General features: G+C 35.6%; 1 protein-coding gene across 1 annotated transcript in view; it reads right to left on the reverse strand.

Annotated features, from left to right (window-relative positions):
* The window catches only part of LOC131699630 (protein diaphanous homolog 1-like), a 59,732-nt gene extending 58,604 nt beyond the window's left edge, over positions 1-1,128 (reverse strand). Inside the window, exon 1 of the mRNA XM_058996802.1 lies at positions 996-1,128. The gene's annotated coding sequence lies outside the window, so the exon portion shown is untranslated. The remainder of the gene's footprint in view (positions 1-995) is intronic.
* Positions 1,129-20,005: the final 18,877 nt, after the last annotated feature.

Here is a 20,005-nt window from a genome sequence, read left to right on the forward strand (position 1 = left end):
AATGTAATACAAAACCGAATATTAAATGAATATAAAAATTAATAAAAATCACAAGAAATGCGCTTTACTACTGAATGTAAAGCTTTTGAAAAAAACGAAAAAGCTGACAAGTACAGATTCCAATCAATGCATAACCCTTTTTTGTGTCAGGGTTACTCTAATCATGTAAGGACAATTTAAACTGGAGAGCTACATATACAAGCAAACGTTAGACTTCTACTGAAAAGGCCCTGTCACTTTGGTCAGTACAGTGAAAAGCACTTAAATGGAAGCCAGACCTACAGTAGCAGTGAATGTAACACCCCTTCCTGACAAGACACCCACTACTTCAATGAGCACAATGTATGCACTGAACTGGAAAGCAAGGTCTGCCTCTCAAAAAGACATACCTTTCCCTGACAGGGTTTTGACAACTGATTTGGCACAGCTGAAGAGTATATTCTCTAACCCTTCCTTTGCAGGGTTCTGACACTTTGTTTAGAGCGATTAAAGCAATGAACTGAAAGCTCAGGCTATAGCCTAACTTTCACAGCATGGAAACTTTACTGGCATATTATTTTGCCAAGCTACAAATAAGCATATCGCTGGATCTGCAACAATGAAAGTCTCTGAGCTTCCCCAAATTAGAATACTGTATGTAAACTTGAACATTATGCACATATAGACATTTCCTGCACATAACGTACATCTTTGCCTTTGGAAAAGATGCTCATTTAAAATTGGTAAATGCTTATAAAAACATCTGTGTTGAACAGCATCGATGTGACTTTTTAATCACCATTGTTATTAGTACATTATTATTATCATCAAAACTATTACTATATGTATTTATTTATATTGTACTTGCTGAGTACCTAGGCTTATGTTTTATTGAGCCACTAGTATGCCTGTTTATCTGAAAGCTACTTATATCAGATCTTGAAAACAAACCCATTCCGCACAGCAATACTGCTACATTTCTAAATCAAAGTCTGTTCCTCAAAGCATATATTCACCCTTCTTATTCAGCGAGCACTCAATCGCCTGTTGGGTCTCCCTGATGAATTCACAAAGAAATGGGATAAAATGCCTGGATATCTTCCCTTAAGTCAGGAAAGAGAACATTGGTGTCACTCCTTCGTGTATAATTAAGAATAAAAACTCCAAACGTCCTTGAGAAAGAGAAGCTGGCGGGACTTCGAGAGGAAGAGAGATTTCTCTTTCTGACCTTTTGAGCTCTTGTCTTTTTTTCTCTCTTAAAACGTCTAAGACTGACTCCTAATCAGCTATCTGCTGGGACACAATAATGAGAAATCCTGCCAGAAAATGTCAGCAGAGAAAGGCTGTGAAACTGACATTCAAATTTAAAAACATTTAATTGGAAAGTTCAGGAGAATCAGAGCAGCAACAAGTTATACATTTTAATGATTGGAGACTGAGAGAGAGAGAGAGAGAGAGAGAGAGAGAGAGAGAGAGAGAGAGAGAGAGAGAGAGAGGAGAGAGGAGAGAGAGAGAGAGAGGAGAGAGAGAGAGAGAGAGAGAGAGAGAGAGAGAGAGAGAGAGAGAGAGGAGAGAGAGAGAGAGAGAGAGAGAGAGAGAGAGAGAGAGAGAGAAAGCAGTTCAATCACTTGACATTTAAAAGAGAAGCATTGAATCTAGAGTATGCAGACAGCATAGATTCTAGCTGTTCACCAAGTTATTTAATTATAACATTTTACACAAAAACGAACACTTAGAACTGTTTTAATTTACAACGCCAATCGCCTATCTTTGATGCTGTGCTATGCATTAATGATAAAAAGAGAGACGTTTAATCATTTTTCCAAGTCAGACTCGCAACCTGGCAATATCAAGTTGGACTTGTACACTAGACTCTAGCTAATCTGAACCCTGGTACTGTAGTCTGAACTGACCTTTAATAGTATAACCCAGATAATAATATTCAACATTATAATTCTATAACATGTATGTAAAACCTTTAGCTGTCTGCAAATAAGTTTCCAAAAGGCTGAGTATTGAAAAATAAAATAAAATAAAAACCATTTTATTGCTCTGAACGCAGGCAGAGACAGCATAGCAGCAGGGGCATGGGGCGTAGCCGTGGCCCTTGTGTGTGTGCCTTTATTTTACAGCAAGACCTTACACTATGTAACACGTTTAAATAGAAAAATATCCCAGGAGTAAAGAATAAGCTGTGTAGGACTTACTTTACCCAGTGAAGTAACTACAAAACAAAGGATGCCAAATAGCAGTTCAAGTTAAACGTTGTTTTGTGTATTCCAGAAATAAATAGTAGATCAAGTTGACAACGCATTTTATTTATTTCTCATTCCTTGCCATTGCCGTTTCTTCACAGTAAATCGACACATTTTCATAAAGTTTAAACACTTCAAATAAAACAAACTTGGACATGGCGTTATAAAGTGAAGGGGAAAAAAACTCACCGTTTTGGTTCTTGTTTATTACATTCCACATAACAGAAAGTCGCAACAAAATATATATAATATATACAGTCTACATAAAAATCTGTTGGGTACTGTTTAAGCAAGGCATTTCAGAATGACGTGCTTGCCTTTTTTCTGTCCCATGAGATTTTGGCTCGCTTAAAAGCAGCACAACGCTTTTTGTCCCAGATGGCTTTCCGTATAGATCACTATGACTGCGCACGCATAATCTGGTTTGTTTACTTTTTGCTGTCTAAAACAGAGGCTTAAGATCTACTGTGTTGATTTTGTTTATATATATATATATATATATATATATATATATATATATATATATATATATATATATATATATATATATATATATATATAGTGCCTTGCGAAAGTATTCGGCCCCCTTGAACTTTGCGACCTTTTGCCACATTTCAGGCTTCAAACATAAAGATATGAAACTGTAATTTTTTGTGAAGAATCAACAACAAGTGGGACACAATCATGAAGTGGAACGAAATTTATTGGATATTTCAAACTTTTTTAACAAATAAAAAACTGAAAAATATAAAAAAAAATTATATATATATATATATAAAAAATTGATTTTGTTTATATATATATATATATATATATATATATATATATATAAAATATCACACAGAGCTTTTTCATTTGCCATGTCACACAAATTCTGGTAAATGCTAAGATGGTAAATAAGTGCAAGGTATTTTTGTCATTTGTAGCGAATATGAACATCTGATTTTTGTATCTGAATACATGTCAAAATGTTATACTTTAACATTGGGATCAGACCCATAGTTATCATCTCCAATCACCCAAAACAATTAAAATTGTCATCCCGTGTCTGCGGGTCTCCCCATCAAACAAGCAAAAACAACTGAATTAGAAGCCACAGCTCGAATTTAGTCAGAGCACACTGTTGTGGGTGTGGTGGCTCACGTTACGAAGTGCAATAAGTATGTATAACATTTTTAATTGTTTCAAACCTTTAGTCATGTTCACGCTTTGTGAACACTGTTTGTATGCTTGGGATTTTCCAACTATTTTAATACAGTTCATCGTCTGCACTTCTTGGACCTTCCCATTAGGTACATGTTTAAATAATAAATAGGATATAGCCAACACGCTTTTACATCTTAACTGCAGCTAGGTTAGTTAAGTTGTGCTTGACTTTGTTGTTAAGCTGTGTGTCTGAAAATAGTATGTTTGATGCACATTAGTATTTACCTTTCTTTGAACACAATCGTATTGTAGTGTATTTATGTACATAAAATAGAAGCGTGACTATTTATTATTTCTAATAGTGCACTATTTTTTCATGGTAACTGCACTTTATTGCACATTTACAATGTTAAAACGGAAGTGCAATATGAATACTGCAATACAATTTGTAAAAAGCAGATTTTAAGCATGAAAAATGCAGATTTATAAATGTAGGAGTTTCTAAAATGCAGGTTTTAGTGTAGTGCGACCTCAAAATACCACCGATTCTGTAAATCTACCCATCATCACATGTATATAATGTTTTTAAGTTCCATGTCAGCAAGCATGTCACCTGCTATTTCCTTTACCAGTGTTTAGTAACATTCACTTCTGGCAGAATGTATATAACCTATAAAACTACATACAAGTAAAACATTTCTGTTCAGTTTAAAGCTCAAACAATATTTCAAGTGTACAGAAATAATAACAACAATAACAATAACAATATGGGAATCGGCATCTGCTAATTACTGATATTGAATATCGGTCATCTGAAATCAGCCCCCACAAAAAAACACAATCAGTTATTTTTTATTCTCTTCTCTTCATAATATAGTTCAGCGTGCACAAGATGGTGGTGCTGCAATGATCCACAGAACATGTATCGATCGTTGCTCCTAGGGGGTATGATGAATAACCCTGTAGAGCTATGAATACACAAGGGCAAGCGCTCCTGAGGCAGACAGCACAACTGCTGGTTTTTACCACTTTACAACCTACCGTGTATCATTTATTTTAGTATTTTATATATAGATTTTTTTAACACCTTGCTGTTCCTGAAACAATAGGAGCCCTTTCTAACCTAGGCTACAGTAAGCATCCCAAAAAAACACATTACACTGGTAAAAGGCATTACCTCAGAACTCCTTTATGCTAAAGACATGCAAAACGGAAGGGTCTTATTTTAAAAATGTAAACTGTGGTATTAAGATCTTCCAGCATTATAATAGTTTAATTAAATAGAGCACAGGATGTCCATGCTCAAGGTTAGGCTGGCAATTCAATTCATAAGACTACTACAGTTAGTAGTCTTGCAGTGATACACCAGTTTAATACCCCCCAGATTTGATTTGAGGATTAACTATTTTAACCAATTAAGGATGTAACGTAAGCCTGTTAGTTGCCAGCTGGTAGTGCAGTACATGCTACAGCAACATCTCTCTTTCTGGAGTGCAGCTCTACATCAAAAGCAGCAAACATTGTGCTCCGATTTGTTTTCCCAAAGACAAATGTTTTGGTACTTAACGGGTTAAAGACAGGCTTGTTTTTTTTTTGTTTTTTTTTTTAAATGATTATTCCTGTGCAGTTTGTGCTTAATACATATAATATTTAGCTAAAAAAAAATAAAGTAACTACTGTATGCTTATTTTCAAAGAGGTTAAGTTTAAGTTACTGAACATTAAGGCTCCATTAATTCCATGGCTGATTTGAAATGGTGATTTAATTTTTAAAAAAAAACAAAACACTGACGGACTCAATTTGTAACAACGTGCTCACAAATGGAGCTAGATTTTTTTTTGAGGGGGAAAAAAATAATTCCCTCAATCAAAGACTGATGAAGTTTTAAACACGGCAGTCTTGGACTAATTTAATTTCCTATTTTTCAGTACAGCAGAAAAACCTATTTAAATTGGAGGTACTTTTTATACATCATCGCGGGAGCAATCTCGGCTAAGGCACATTTAACTGGATGTACTTCAAATTTCAAAAGGCTTTACTAAAAAAGCTCACAAACTAGCCTCCATGTTCTGGAGCTTTGTCTTTTTTTGCTTGCTATTTGTTACTGGAAGGACTGAAGCTGCCAATCATTCCGACTAACAGCTCCAAAGTTTGGCAGTAAGATGAGAGGTATTTGTAAGAAACCGACAGACTGACAAGCCTCACTGTAATCCTGACATTTATATATATATAAAAAATGAGGCTATATCATTTCCTTGCACATAGAATACACTCATGGGGGTGCAAGGTCTGTTACAAGGGCAGTCAGGTATATGAATATAATTTCTGCACAGCAACTACTTCAATATACAGAATTTTTATGTTATGTTATGTTATTTATTGTAAATATCGTTAGAAATAAAGGCCATTTCCAGTGCACTGATTACAGGAAATATTTAACAGCATAAAATTAGTCTATCTGACTTGGCTTCCTTCCATTATTTTTGTATTCCTTTTCTTTAATAATGCTTAGATTCACAGATGCGATACAACAAACTCTCCTACCCCATGAGATGAATTTTGAGGTAGGGGAAATCCCGACAGTAAATATTCTACATGTTTTCAATTTGGTTCCCAGTTTAAAAGGCTGGAGGGTTGCTTTTAATGATACTTGGTAGCTAGCCCTAATGCATACTGCATAGTTAAATATTAATGTTCAGGGGGCTCCTTCAGTACCTTGTAGTAAAAAAAAAAAAAAAAAAAAAGTGAAGCGGTAAAAAGTGAAAAAATTACATTTAACCCCTTATGTTACATGAGACCAAAGACTGCACTTTCTACATTTCAAACATGTTTCTTCAGTGTGTCTCTTCTAGATGTAATGACTGTCTCTTCGTTCAGAAGCCACTTGCTGACACCCACTTACTGTTGTTGCACAACTGACGGGACTTATTACTGGATTGGTCTCCCAGCTTTTTTATTCATTATGCATTATTCTATGGTGACATTGTATACTGTCCACTATAACTTATGCTTTGCAAATTTCTTAATTTTGATTAGACAAACCGACATATTCCTGTGACAGTTAATAGTTCCTTTACACTTCCATTTTACCTCTGACATGTTGAGGCAGAATCCATTTTACCTCTGAAATGTTTGAGGCAGAATCCATTTTACCTCTGAAGTGTTTCTGAGGCAGAAAACAAAAAGTTCTTATTTTATATTTAGGAACAATGCACATATGTTACCAATGCATGTTTGTCCAATAAACCCTGAATGAAAATCTGGCACGTACTATAATGCACCATATGTTAAAAGTTTCTTATTAGGAATCAAACAAGTTTTCCTGAATAAAGTGGTTGTGCAGGGTAGATTGTCACTGTGAAAGTAGGTTAAATAAAACAACTGTAATTTATACACTGTCCTAAAATGGCAATTACTTTGAACATAAAAACCAAGGCTTCCATTATGGGCAGCGAATTTTAATAGAATTGAATAGCTGCAGTCAAGGTCTGACTATAACACAGATAAAGTAACAACACACAGCCAAGGTTGAGAGCTCAGAAGCAATATTTCAGATGCAGGGTTAGAACAATGTAGTAGCAGAAGAGAACTCGGTGTACTACAGTACAATGATTTAAACAGAAATCTCATGAAAGAGAAGAGAAATGCATCCAGCACAATCAAAGAACAGATTAGATTTAAATTCCTAATTAATCCTGATAAAGGCGATTATTGTATAAAGCAGGCCTGACAGGATCATCATTTTGTATTATCCTAGCAATGCAATATATTTGTACTTGTTAATTAGAAATACATGCTCTGCTGCAACTGAAAAGAAAAGAAAAAAAAATGTAAATGTAAATGTTAAAATGAAGTGTTGCTCTACAGCAAGTCAAATTCCATAGCCATTCATTAGTGTTTAAAATTATCCATACACCTGACAAATCCCCTGAAAGGTTTGTATGTTGGTCAGGCTATTGGGCATCTGCAGCATTGTCTCAGCTCCAACGTGCTAGCTTCTCTGTGAAAGAGGGCTGATTCCTCCTCCATCAGTCTTTCTGTGCTTAATGCCATCGTTTGTCCTACTTCTGCAGACAGTCATTTGTCCTAGACTTCTAACTTGTCTCCAACCCAGCGCTCTTGGTTACATAGCATTACCCTCCTAACATTATATGTACTGAAGAGAGTAGGGTACTTGGTACCCACACATTAAACATTTTATAAATGAGATCGCAAACAAAAAAAAACAAAAAAAGTTAGCTTGCAGAATAGTACTCATTGTCCAACGTCAGGCCAATCACAATATAATCCTCTTTATCTTTGGTAGGCTTTAGGTTGTCCGAGAAGTGAAATTATGAATCATTTCAAAGCAGAAGTGATCATGTGCATTTTAAAACAGAACTAATAAATTTAATTCTAGTTTAATAAAGTATAGTTTAATAAAGCCTCATTATTCAACATTTAAATTAATAACTGGGTAATATTAAAACAGAGGGAAATAAAAGTAAATGACTCCTGTAACAATGATTTATCCAGGCTAAAATTATTTTCCAAAACAACTATTTTAAAAAGGAAAGGGAAATAACATGCATTTACTGCCTGTCTCATTGGAACTATTCAAAAGACAAAAAGACTAGTACATTTAATAACTGGAAACAAACTGCACTCCCTTTTGCTTGAACTTTACCACTTAAATGTGTCCTTCCGATAGAAAATAAGCCAGCTGTGCAAATGTATTTAATATTTTCACTGTGATGAAATTCAATGACATCCTCTACAAGAAAACAATTATTTCTGGAAACAGAGCGCTCATGTGTAATAAATGGTACTGTGCAAGGAAATTAAAAACAAATAAATAAATAAATAAAATAAATTGGTGACATTGTCAACAGATGCTGATAAAAAAAATGGTTTTATTTAAATTAAGATGTAAGAAGATGTTTAGAACTATTACTCATTGGCAAAACCTGTAACAGCAAATTACAGCAAGAAAGAGAGAGACTATACACTGCATGACTGCTAATCACTTACACATTCTGATCGGTAAGCGTGTCACCCTGATATTCACACTATCAACTCCAAGTAATTCAATTCTAACAAAAGCAGAAATAGTTAACTGATCAAGAACGCTCTCCACTTGAAACACTCAACATACATTGAGGGAAATTAAAAGAAATAAACAACAAAAGTAACTTCATGGAAAACATTTTGCACTCCAGTCTTGAATACACAAAAGTAAAACTGGAAGCGATGCAAACATCCCTTCATCAAAACAAATGAGTTTACTGGCAAAGCGAATCATTACCAGCAGGGTGTCTGACATTTCAAATAATGCCTGGTGCTATTAGGCATTGTAAAATGGATTTTCCCTGCCAGGGAATTTAAATGCTGTTGAAATGGAGAGAGAAGGTTTCATTATAGTGCTAGGAAAACAGATTTTAAAATACAGTAGTTACAGAACCTTTTTTATACGGAGTACTTGAAGCCTGCACTTTGACCACCAAGAGTTAAATGTTCTTCGTAGAGAAATCCCCAACAAGTAAAAAGAAATGGAAATGTAAAGAGGTATTTCTGCTGAGATATGAGCAATAAGATTGTGGCACATTTAACATACTTTGCAGTCTGACAATTAAACTTGTTCCTACATTGGTGAGACGAGAAACAAACAAATCTTGTATAGTAAATGACTACATTATTTTCGGAAACATGTTTTTAGTGTATTCAAAAAATCGGGCTATTTATTTGATTTGAAAGCTGGTGAATCAAAACAGTTAACTTTTCAAATCCGCTATGGTCTTTTATAACCTATTTAAAGCTCTAAAATGGCAGCAGGATTTACAAGTGCAGCATTTATTTCACAGCCTGAAAACAATCCCACACCACTCATTCTGGAACCCGAACTAATCATAAAAGGTTCCCTTATGGGCCATTCTTAACTGCTTAATGAATTATTGGAAGGTGCTAAGCGCCTTATGTTAAACACATTAAACACCCAGTGAAACTGAACACTCCCAGGCCCAAGTCCAAGACCAATCTGCAGACTGATATATAAAATGTATTAGTTCAACCCTACCCAAAGCACACACTCATATGATGTGATGGAGAAATCCAAATAAAAACCCAGTGAACCATTGACAGCGTCCTGCTCCATCTTCTGCAATTTTCAGAAGAGGAGATGCAATCTCTCAGGGCTAACTGGACAGAGAAATGAGTTTATTATTCTACTTTTTCCTTTTTTATCATTATCTTCTTGCTCTAAGTGCCATGAATTATTAATGTGTTCTCTTTTGAAAGGTGGGCTCATTCGGGCACTAAGGGGTACGGTTTCAATTTGCCTGCAAGGAGAAGAGCTGCCCTTTTCGATAACTGCAGACAGCAACCAGCCTACAGTGTCCACTCGGGGGGGGGGGGGGGGGGGGGAGAGAGAGAGAGAGAGAGAGAGAGAGAGAGAGAGAGAGAGACAGAGAGACAGACAGACAAGGGCGAGTTAAGAATCGTCAGAGGGTGTTATGGGGATTCAGTGCTAAAATACAAACCACCTTGTTTTTCGTATGTATGCCAATTGAATGATTTGATTCAAAAAATATGAACACATTTCTCTGTGCACGTATAACTGCTTAATGAAAACGCTCTGAACTTAAGGGGTAATGTTAAGGGTATGCTTCTAGTAAATTCATCCCCTTGACACATTTTTGTGTTAAATCTACAGATGCATGGTTACAGATATGCAGTAAATCTACAGTACATCGGTGGTATGAGACTTGTACAGGATAACCACTACAATCAATACATGACAATAGTGTTCTAACATACTTCAACTTTCACTGGTGGTTACTGACAAGCCTTGAACCAACAGTTGTGTATCTGTGGTTGAATACACATTGTACAGTGGTAGCTTTAGCATATATCTCTCCTGGTGAAAACATAAGAAAATGTAACATTTCCTGTGGGTGGATATTGATTCTTACCTGAGAGGGAAGTAAACTTGTGAAATCAGTACAGATTACCAGTTTCGAAAAGGAGATCCTTATATGCAGTCTTTTAAAAAATAATTTCCATGAATTGATAGCCTGGTCCTTTTAGAAACATTTGAAATGTACTTCAGGTAAAAGTAAGAAAAAATAAAACTAAAACTAAAACTAGAAATAGAATATTTAAAATATTTCAACAATAAATAATTTAAAATGAATCTGAATTAAATATTAGAAATAAATGTAAAACTGTAGTAGGAGTACTTTAAGAGCTTCTATGGGCGCAGGAAGAGTGCCCCTGGTACATTTACGCAGATTAGCTTTTACTCTTGTATTTTTAAATTTAAATTGAGTTAAAAATTAAAACCTGCAGGCAGGGGAATATAAATTGAATGTACCTGTTTAATGCACTAATTTAACACAGCCATGCTGAACAGATGCTAACCTTGATTAGCAACAACGGCAGAGGAAAAGGGGGTTTACATATTCATATCTATTGCTTTGTAAAAGCGTCTGGAGTAAAAACAGACCACGCTTTTACTGAGATGTAACATTTTGTAAAGTTTAAAAGCTTAAATATTCTGTTATTAGATCCAATGTTACAATACAACTCACTGTTCTAAAGCTTGACAAAACAGTGCACCCCACAGATTCCTGTGAACCAGCTAGTGATACCTGTGTAATGTCACAATTCGTATCACCACTAGAATGTTTTGAACTTGTTAGTAACAATATCTAAGGGGAGAAGTCCTAATTCACCCATTACCACTTGCATTAGAAATGTACTGTAGAACAGTGCTCTCCCTTTATAACGCTGTAGTCGGGATACTGTGCCATTGAATTTCAGCCTTACAAAAACAAAATGCTAATGCTATAAAAAAAAGGCATTTTAGGGTACACTGGGAGATATAGCCATACCACCTTATACCGTAAGGGTTGTGCTATGAAGTGGGTAACATTGCATATACAGTAGTAGCCTAGTGTATACTTGCTGGTGGAGAGGTACTGTACTTGTACTCAAGATTAGAGGGGGGGAAAAAAAAGATTACAGAGCAAACTTGTACAAATTAAGGTAAATGTTTGCTTCTCACTTTTTCATCTTTGATCCAGCTTATGGTTTACACCAAAACTGCCAACTTATATTATCTTCCACAGTGGAAAATACAAAATTACTTCTGCCACGTTTTTTATTTTTTATTTCTCCACTTCAACGTGCTTGCATCAACACCTTGCAACCTGCACAGGCACAATATTAATTAACATTCTACTTTCTAATTATTTTAGAAAACGCTCCAGCTCAGCCTTGTAATTTATTGAATTTAAAAATGATAAATCATAAAAAAATGAAATGCAGGCCCACAGTTATCAGATCAGCTCAAGGCACTTGATTCTGATTTCTGTAACTATGCAAATTTTCAAGAAACAGAGTGCGTGCGTGTGTGTGTGTGTGTGTTTGTGTGTGTGTATGGGGGGTGGGGGGGGTGAGAGTATTTTACTGCGGAAATCTTATTATTTACACCCAACGGGGGTTTGGAAAGCAGTTCTACTCAAGAAAAAAAAAAAAAAAGAAAAAAAAGCTGTCATTATGAGGGTAGCATTTTTCATTTCATATATGGCATCATAATAACAACTTCAGAAAGAAGTCATCTTATGCATTATCCTGTTCCCATTTATGTTAATGAAGTTATTTTTTTTTCTTCTATGCAGGAATTAATTGTGTGTGCATCAATCTTCTTGAAAGCCCTGCATACTTAAATGATAAGCACAGGGTGTTAATGTAGCAATCTTGTCATCTGGCTCTTTGAAGCTACTTTTTTTTAGATCAGTAGCATCAAAAGTACAAAATCAGCTGGCTGCAATGTGACCCTTAATGTGAGTGGAGGGGGCGTGATGACAATGCGGAGATAATCAATAGGCACTCTACAGGACTTCTCTTCTTTTCAAAGGACAAGAATAAAAATACAAATTCAGCAGAATATGTTTTATCCAAACTGCTCAAGGGGCATACAAAATATATATATAAAAATAGACAAACAGTTTAGGAACTAGAAGCTACAATTTGTTATTCTTATTACAACATGCCCAATTAATTTCCAAATCCATTTAAAGCAGCAGCACACATTTTCATTGTATTTACAACCAATGCATAAAGGCTTTACCATTCCAATAAAATCGTATTGGAAGCATTCATTTTACAGCAAAGCTAACCAGAATCTAGATTTTAAATAGTCACGGGTGTCATTTCATGATATATTATCAATAAACAAGGAAAAGACCACGACACATGTTAATGTTATTAAACAAATCCCAAGAACCCGATCCCACTGATAAAAAACAAAACTGGAAAATGGTTCGGAATGTTTAGCACATAAAATGACAGCCGGTACAAGGTTTCTAAGGTTGCTATTAAATAATGGTATAGCTGGTAATAACTTCATAACATGGAAAATGTAGTTTAGATTTGGTACATTCTCACATCATAATTGTGCTCATTAATTGTAACAAAAGCAATAAAAAGAAAAAATTGGACATGTGCAAATGCTGTATATTGAATATTAATAATTAAGCAATGCAAATATGCCTGGAGAAAGGTTTTTAATTGGCCACACTGAGTAACTGTCTGTATGTTTCATTAATAAAGCCTAAATGAGTTTTCAATTTTTGGGAAAAAAATAAATAAATCAAATGCAAAACTGTTGTACCACGGATACAGTACCAAATTCTCAATTATAATAGCACCGTGCATGTATGTAAACTAAGCTACTAAAAACATCAAACTCCACTTTAAAGTACTCTCCCCTGGAAACTAACCATCTTAATTAATAAAGTGTTTGTCTTATGCCTGCATGCTTTTTTAACACATTCAACTGCATCTCTTGTCATAATTGCCACAAGTAGGATTCTAAATGGGGACAACCCCAACTATCCATGAAGCTGAAGCATGGCACAGTGGAGGCAATGAAGAGATTGATGAAACCAGCAGTCTGGAAAGCCTCAATGTACATCTCAAGGAACCCAGACACAAACAAACAAATAAATAAATAAATAAATATGTAATGGAAGATGGCATGAAGGTGACCACTTTAGATCTAAAGCCTGCTGAATTTAGTTGCACTGGTAATGCAGAACTAGTAGAGAAACATAGTCCTAGACACATCTATACTGCTAATACATATCGGACAAGGCAATACTTAAATATACAACGTATGTACTGTATATGTGTACAGTATGTATATACAGACGTGCTCAAATTTGTTGGTACCCTTACAGCTCATTGAAATAATGCTTCATTCCATCCAAAAGTGATGAAATTAAAAGCTATTTTATCATGTATACTTGCATGCCTTTGGTATGTCATAGCAAAGAAGCTGTGAAAAGAGATGAATTATTGCTTATTCTACAAAGATATTCTAAAATGGCCTGGACACATTTGTTGGTACCCCTTAGAAAAGATAATAAATAATTGGATTATAGTGACATTTCAAACTAATTAGTTTCTTTAATTAGTATCACACATGTCTCTAATCTTGTAATCAGTCATTCAGCCTATTTAAATGGAGAAAAGTAGTCATTGTGCTGTTTGGTATCATTGTGTGCACCACACTGAACATGGACCAGAGAAAGCAAAGGAGAGAGTTGTCTGAGGAGATCAGAAAGAAAATAATAGACAAGCATGGTAAAGGTAAAGGCTACAAGACCATCTCCAAGCAGCTTGATGTTCCTGTGACAACAGTTGCAAATATTATTAAGAAGTTTAAGGTCCATGGAACTGTAGCCAACCTCCCTGGGCGCGGCCGCAAGAGGAAAATCGACCCCAGATTGAACAGAAGGATAGTGCGAATGGTAGAAAAAGAACCAAGGATAACTGCCAAAGAGATACAAGCTGAACTCCAAGGTGAAGGTACGTCAGTTTCTGATCACACCATCCGTCGCTTTTTGAGCGAAAGTGGGCTCCATGGAAGAAGACCCAGGAGGACTCCACTTTTGAAAGAAAAACATAAAAAAGCCAGACTGGAATTTGCTAAAATGCATATTGACAAGCCACAATCCTTCTAGGAGAATGTCCTTTGGACAGATGAGTCAAAACTGGAGTTTTTGGCAAGTCACATCAGCTCTATGTTCACAGACGAAAAAATGAAGCTTTCAAAGAAAAGGACACCATACCTACAGTGAAACATGGAGAAGGCTCGGTTATGTTTTGGGGCTGCTTTGCTGCGCCTGGCACAGGGTGCCTTGAATCTGTGCAGGGCACAATGAAATCTCAAGACTATCAAGGCATTCTGGAGCGAAACGTACTGCCCAGTGTCAGAAAGCTCTGTCTCAGTCGCAGGTCATGGGTCCTCCAACAGGATAATGACCCAAAACACACAGCTAAAAGCACCCAAGAATGGATAAGAACAAAACATTGGACTATTCTGAAGTGGCCTTCTGAGTCCTGATCTGAATCCTATCGAACATCTATGGAAAGAGCTGAAACTTGCAGTCTGGAGAAGGCACCCATCAAACCTGAGACAGCTGGAGCAGTTTGCTCAGGAAGAGTGGGCCAAACTACCTGTTAACAGGTGCAGAAGTCTCATTGAGAGCTACAGAAAACGTTTGATTGCAGTGATTGCCTCTAAAGGTTGTGCAACAAAATATTAGGTTAGCGGTCCCATCATTTTTGTCCATGCCATTTCCATTTGTTTTATTATTTACAATATTATGTTGAATAAAATATCAAAAGCAAAGTCTGATTTCTATTAAATATGGAATAAACAATGGTGGATGCCAATTACTTTTGTCAGTTTCAAGTTATTTCAGAGAAAATTGTGCATTCTTTGTTTTTTGTGGAGGGGTACCAACAAATTTGAGCACGTCTGTATGTATGTGTGGATGTATTTAAAAGAAACACCCACATTAAGGTTTGCTTTGTCCGATTTTCCAAGCTGCCACAGGGGTTTTATGGCTTTAGCATGTCAAATTAGACAGTACAAGCCAATACCTAAAAGTAAAGTTAACAGTTTGTGGTTGAACTGTTTTTATAATAACGCTGTAGCTATTTTATTGATTCCTATTTCACTCGAACTATACGAGTTGTACCGAGTTTGTACAGTACTGTATAAAATAATTGATTTATTCACTGCAGTTCTTTCAACCATTTTCATAAGGACATTTAACTAAAAATAAACTGGTAAATACTATAATACTGTAAACGTGTGAGTTCTGTTATTTACATGCATGTTAATGCCATGGCTCATGTGCACCCATGGTTAACTCGACACCTAGGATAAGTCCACACTAAATGGCATCCCCATGAGGTGTCAAGTTAACCGAGGATGACTGTACGTATATATATATATATATATATATATATATATATATAAAATAAATTGAAGGAATTGAGAGTATTCTGGCAGATTCCCCTGAAGGCCTTAGAAAGCCCTCTGGTGATACACCCACACATGCACAAAACACACAAAGGCTCTCAAAAATCCCAGGCGTCATAATAATACATATTGAATAAACTCTGGGTAGCAGATAAACAAATATTTGAAGAGCACTACATCAAATAAAAAACATATTTGTATATAGCATTGGGAAAAAGAATACACTCACTGTATTCAGAAAATTTGCATTTATTGGATTGGATTGCCCATCTCGAAAATCAGATATGATTGGATTTCAGAACAAAGAGAGAACAGAAGAAATGTGACCCATACATGCAGAAGCACAGCACATCATTAAAACTGCAGTAAAGTGAATCATTACAAATTAATGTGACATTACAGAAGAAATGAAGAAAAAAAAATACAAAAGCCTTAAAAGCTTTTTTTTTTTTTTTCTTAAAAGAAAGAAAAAATTATAATTATGAAAACCCTGCATCTGATCATACTGTATCTATGCAGGATACATATAAAGCAAACAGGTTTTAAACATAATTAATCCTGAATCCTTAAACAGCTAGCACCTTATATTTTCAATATATGTGTTGCTTTAGCACGGCAAGTCTCTCTCCATGCATCTCCTTTGGAGATGGTAAACTATAAGCGGATACTAATGATTCTGTAAAAGAATTACGGAAAATAATTTTATGTGCGTTGCCAAAGCACACCACGTAAAATCCCTAAAGCGGATTTGGGTACAAGGTAGTCAAAATAAAGGCTGGTACTTTGTTAATAAAAGGGGGAAAACATAGGATGGATATATATGTGGTAGGTATCCACAGTAGCTCAAATTGGTCACTTTAATTTAAATTAGATACAAAAGAAAATAAAAAAAAAAAACAGCTACTGAAAGCTCTGAGATTTCTGTTGTCTTGTCAATTCTGGCAATGCTTTTAATAACGCTTTTGATCTAATAGATCATTAAATACTTAACTTGCAAATTTCAGCTTCCACCCTGAGTTAATTAGGTAGGTCATTGAATGCATTAGTCAGCCTAGGTGAAACTGGTTTCACTGCCAGATGGCACGATGACTGGTGTGTTCTGAAAGGGTAAAATCCCCATGGTTGATGAATAAGTCTTATACATTCTTTATATAAAATTGACTCCTGCAGGATGGTTGAACACATTAAAATAAGTATGTATAATTATATGTATTAATAATTGGAGGAATCATAGCACTGTCTTTGAACTAATTGGTCCAGCTTGCAAATCTGCACTTCAAAACACAACTGGATCAATCAGGGGGCTAGCATATTAAAATATATTAAAATTCCAGTAAACAAACAAACAACAAAAAAAGTAGCGTGAGTGTGGACTCTCAAAGAAACAAAATTACAGGCACTATTACAGATCAATGGGAATGTTTAAATCTAGTAAAATGGTTTAGTTTTAATATTGCAATCTTTCAGAAAACAATTCATAAAAGTGGTCAAATAAGTCTCCTAACTGCATATAATTTTGAACCCTTCTGGATTGTATTGTGTGCTCAAACAGACACACCTGAGGTTTTGTTTTAACAGAAAGTCCTCCCTGGAATCTAAAATATGGCAAACGTAATAACTTATATAAATCAAAGTACAGAAAAACCTTTAAAGGCCACTTCAATAAAATGTCCTGCAATTATCGCCGTTTTTTACAGTCCTGAGTTGCTCCTATTGGTGGCAATGTAAATTCACCTTCTGCAGTCATCTGCAGTCCCAAACATATTAAAAGTCTGTATTAAATTACCTCTTTAAGACCAACATGCTGTAAACGACCAACTTATTTTTCTGAAAAACAGATGCAACATTAAGAAACTAAAGCAATAAGTCCCAAACATATCAAGTTATCTTTTTTTTTTTTTATTTAACTGAAAACTTGGATGCAACTGACTTGCCCATTTGAATCAGAAATGTTTTTTTTTTTTTTTTTTTTTAAATACATATAAAAAAACTGTTAAATAAATTGTCAATTGAATTTGCGAGAAAATATAAATCCTATATTTATGTGTCACTAGAAATCAGGAGTAAGGCCACATTTTGTTGGTCCCAAGTTTTTATTTTTTATTTCAGTACAGTGATTTATAGCCATTTCTGAAATGTGACAGGGTTAATTAAGTTTACATTTGGTTTCTTTTTCGAATGTCCTTATTTTCCCATGCGGCTACTGATGGTCCACTAGTTTCTTTGGGGGGAGGTATTTAGTACTTAACTCCAATCCATGGCCCATAGCTGATAACTTCAGAAGGTTACTGTAGGCTGCTGCAGATATAGGTCAGCTTCTCCCAGTAGGGATTAGTAACGAGGGAACACTACTAGATTTCTACATCTACTTCTTTCACAATCTATGTATCTTTCAATGATCTCCAAACCAAACCTTCCCTCTCTCCATCCGCTTATATGCCCATGACAGGAAAAAGAGCTAAACAGATATAAAAATAGACAGATGGAAATAGACAGAGAACACTGAAAAGGGCACAGTGTGTTTTGTGTCAGATGTAATAACATTTTATATTGCATCAGTTCAGGCTGTGGTAAAAATAAATAAATAATCATTTTTTTAAAGTCAGCTATGACATTTTTAACTTTGATATTAAAAATGGATTAAAGCCTAAAGGTTTCAGATGCCTAAGGACCGTAATCAGTAGCCGTTGACAATCCAGATATACGGATACAGTTTATTAGTGATGATCTGCGACAGACAACTAATAAAACACATTGGCATTGCAATTGTTCTTGGAGCCAGTGATGTTCCTTTGCTTGTGTGTGTGTGTGTGTTTTTTTTTTTTTCCTGCCCCCCCCCCCCCCCCTCCTCCTCTCCCCCATCCCTGATTCAACCACAGTTCTGTGCAATGGTCTACAGCCATATGAACACAGAGGTTTTTGACTGACTTTCCTGATAAATACGCAGCAGGCTAAAACATTAAAGACAAATTACTTAATGCCATGCACACTGCCATATATCTTCTACATTAGCCTGTGCCCACAGAAAACCTGTAATTTCCACAGATTCAGTAACACATTATACATTAATGGGATCTAAATATGGTTCCAAAATGAACTGAAATTCAATGTGCATCTCATCTCATGCCGTATTTTTCTGACTTTTTATGCCCCAATGTCCCAACTTTTTTACATTGAAATGAAGCTTTATAAACGAATCCGAATTAGTGGCTGGCATGGTTTCAGTGAATTTTAAACCCTGGCTTAGCTCTCAAATCCCCTTATGGGGGAGTAGCATGTACACTATCTGAGTTAGCAGCAGTTCCCTTTCCGCGGCTAGCATACTTTACACAATTTGGCACATATCAGTGTGAGTGTTATTAAGCAGTTGACAGAAACAAGTGTTTGCAGACAGATGCTAAACCTACTGCTGCCCTTAGGGAAAGCAGGTTCTAATGGCTACTCTAACCTCTGAAGACAAGAGTCTGACAGTGATTCGCTGCAGGAGACAAATATAAATACAGTACACATGGAGGTAACACAGACATAATATAATGGCTGAGTATCTGAAGTTATGGATGAACACATGTATGGACAAACTAACTAAAGAACTAAATAAATTAACTTGTTGCATTGTGTTACAGTACATGCATGAACAATATACTTGCATGGAAGAAAAAAAAAAAAAAGGAAGGCCCTAATCTAAAGAATAAAAAAATCACATTGGATCAAATGGCTTGTAAATATGATGTAAAATATATGAAAAAGATCTGTATCATTGATATGACCTCAGGTTAAAACAATGTGGCAGTGAAATTTGGTTATTTTTTTCACCAGTATTTCCGAAGTCCTTACTGTACCTAAACGGTTTGTGAGATATAAAGCTTTGACAATATGGTTGTGGATTCTTTGTAAAATAACTGGCAAGAAAAGGACTCCAAAGTGAAGTGGAGTTTCCAAAACAGTGAACCATTACAAGCTGAAATGGTTTATGAGATATTGGCAGTTGTAGGTGTGACGGAATTGCATTTTTCTACAAGCTTCCCACACAGCGATATTAATGATGATTTCCATTACTTGAGAGTAGGTGTTAAAACTGCATACTAATATTGGACTCAGCGCTCGCCAAGATAAGCACCAACTAAGACATAGCTTCTTTTACTGTAAACTAATGTGATTCATCTGCGTTTTTTTTCCATCTGATGATGTAGATATCCTTCTGCCTGGTGTTGATGGCTGAAGCGTAATGCTGGCTCCAGGGATCAGGCTATTTTGCCTCCTTGGTGCATCAGCACACACAACGGCTGCAATGCTGGCTCCAGGGATTAAC

Source organism: Acipenser ruthenus, chromosome 23 (genome assembly GCF_902713425.1).
Source record: "Acipenser ruthenus chromosome 23, fAciRut3.2 maternal haplotype, whole genome shotgun sequence".
Lineage (NCBI taxonomy): Eukaryota > Metazoa > Chordata > Actinopteri > Acipenseriformes > Acipenseridae > Acipenser > Acipenser ruthenus.